The sequence below is a fragment of the Halichoerus grypus genome, chromosome 15, assembly GCF_964656455.1.
Source record: "Halichoerus grypus chromosome 15, mHalGry1.hap1.1, whole genome shotgun sequence".
Lineage (NCBI taxonomy): Eukaryota > Metazoa > Chordata > Mammalia > Carnivora > Phocidae > Halichoerus > Halichoerus grypus.
The window spans coordinates 58779462-58782278 of NC_135726.1; positions in this window are offsets into that span (position 1 = coordinate 58779462).

Below are 2817 nucleotides of genomic sequence, written 5' to 3' on the forward strand. Positions count from 1 at the left end.
AGCCACCCAGGAGCCCCCCCCCCTTTTTTTTTTCATTTAAACAGCCTTTCACTTAGTGGCACTTTTATCAGGAATGGATTAAAAATCCTAAAGAAAGGGTAAGTGTATGCTGAAGGACTCACATTAAAACTTTTGGTTCTTTATCTCATGCTTCTGGGTTCTGGTGGTATGGAGGGTTGTTTTTAGCAACAAATGGAAGAATTCTTCCATTAGGGCAAACGGTAATGGTATCATTAAATCAGAAGCTGAATGCCACCTGGCCATTTTAAGCTCTTGTCATTAGGAGAGCAGATTTTTTTATTTTTTATTTTATTTTTTTTAAAGATTTTATTTATTTATTTGACAGAGAGAGAGACAGCGAGAGAGGGAACACAAGCAGGGGGAGGGGGAGAGGGAGAAGCAGGCTTCCCGCTGAGCAGGGAGCCCCATGTGGGGCTCGATCCCAGGACCCTGAGATCATAACCTGAGCCGAAGGCAGACACTTAACGACTGAGCCACCCAGGCGCTCCAGGAGAGCAGATTTTTTTAAAAAGAAGGGAAAAAATAAAGTGGTTGGTTTTATAAAGTTAAAAAGCGGGGGGTGGGGTGGGGGTTGCTCTACAATAGTTACTGGAAAGACATTATGGTTGGGGCATTTCCTTGCACTAATTGCCATGTATAATGTCCCATGTTCAAAATTTTTAGTTTCTCTCTCCCAATTCTGAGTTATGCTTGTGTAAATGTTTTAGTCCTGGGAGGAAGTCTTCCAATCGGGAACAACAACGGGTGCAGTGAAGGCCAAGTGACCTCTGTCTGTTCCATATGTCTCATGCCACTAGAGGGATAAAAAAGCCACAGTGATTGATCCTGACAGGCTAGAATAAATAGAATATTGGGGCTTGGGAGGATTATGGACGGTCCACTTCCTTGAACTATCATGCACAATGGTAAACGGAAGTGGAAATGGAAGACACTTGCAATACCACCCAGGCCATTGATGGTTTGTTTGGGTCAGGTTATCCCTGACTCACTGGGATGTTGGTCAAGCCTAGGAGAAGTATGGCATTATATAAAGTAGAAGAGAAGTCCTACACACCAATTATAACCCTGAGGCCAGGTTCAGAAAGAAAAAGGACAGGTTATATTCTCTACCCAGGGTTTTCTTTTTGCTAGTTCATAATTAAGCTCCCTCCCCAGCTTGTGCCATTTTATTAAATCAAAGAAAGGCTTTTAATTAAAGTGGTTTAGATTCAGTTCTATGTCAGTGAGGGCTTTACAACTTTATTTTTAATGAGAAATATTTACACACAGATGTTAAGTGTAAAATTTCATGAGTTTTTAAGAGCTAGTACAGTAAAACGTACTCACTTTAGGTGTAGAATTCTAATTCTTTTTAAATGTTTTATTTATTTATTCATGAGAGTCAGAGAGAGAGAGAGAGAGAGGCAGAGGCAGAGGGAGAAGCAGGTTCCCCACTGAGCAGGGAGCCCGATGCGGGGCTCGATCCCAGGACCCTGGGATCATGACCTGAGCTGAAGGCAGACGCTTAACCGACTGAGCCACCCAGGCCCCCCAGGCCCCCCCAGGTGCAGAATTCTAATTTTGACAAATTCATACAGTCCCGTAACTACTACGACCAAGATAAGATATAGAAGACCTTTGTAGTGCATCTCCTCCTCCTGCCCCCAGTCCCTGGCTACCACTCATCTCTCTTCTGTCTTAAATGATATTACAAAATGTCAAATAATGTAAGGGCGTGTAGCCTCTCGGGTCTGTGATGGTGAGTGTAACAACAGCATTGCGCCGGCTGTTAAGTGAGGTTATTCACTGAGCGGAACGAGGCTTTCAGCTCCAGGGATCCAGAAAGCTCTGGACGGCTCTGGTAAGACTGGCCCTAAACACGTAAATGAATAAAAACATCAGTTAACTCAGATAAGGATGAAGGTTATGCAGCACATTGTAAAAGGTCACGAGGTGAGTGGCATTTGTGACTGCGAGTCTGGGCAGCGATCTGTGAGAGTGACAGGTGGGAACTACCCCGACGAGAGTTTGGGGGAAGGCCGTTCAGGTGCAGGACCCACAAGCGCAGGGGGAGTGGCATCTGGAGGACGGGTGTCGGGGAGCGGGGGAGGCCCGAGTGTCCAGGGACACGGGGACCCACCTGGGGTCAAAGGTGCGCAGCGAGTCGGACGCGAAGGCGCGCTGTGCTCACACACCCCCAGCAGACTCACACTCCGGGCACCGGCAAGGTCCAGCGCTGCCCGTCGCCGCGCGCGTCCCCGCACTCGGTCGGCGCGGACACCCGTGGGACGCCCAGCCGAGGAGCGCGCCACCTGCCGCACCCCAGCGCCACCCCCGTCAGCCCTGCGGCCCCGCCCTTCGCCGTCAGCCCCGCCCCCGCCATGGAACCGCGCCTGCGCGAATCCGAAACCGGCGCCGACTCCCAGAAGCCCGCGGGGCGCTGTCCGTCGGGAGGCCTGTACTTCCGGTCAGGCTCGGGCCGGGTGTCGATGGCCACCCGGAGGCCGCGGTCCCGAAGAGCTGGAAGCGGCCGACCGGGAGGGGAGACGATGGACGCTGTGTAGGCCCAGGGAGGGCCCGCGCCTTGCGGCCTGCGCTCCGCTCAGTCCCGCCGCCGTCCTGGCCGGGACTACGCTTCCCAGTGGGCGTTGCGGTGGCCGCACACGCCCACTTCCGGCGGCGGCCCGCGGCCGGGGTTCGTGCGGCCGGCCGGGTCGGGGGCTCGGCGGCCGCGGTGGGCGCAGGGCGGGGCGGGGCGGGGCGGGGCCCGCTGGACGCCGGGCGCGCCCGGGGTGGGTGGGGGCCGCGAGCGCGCGC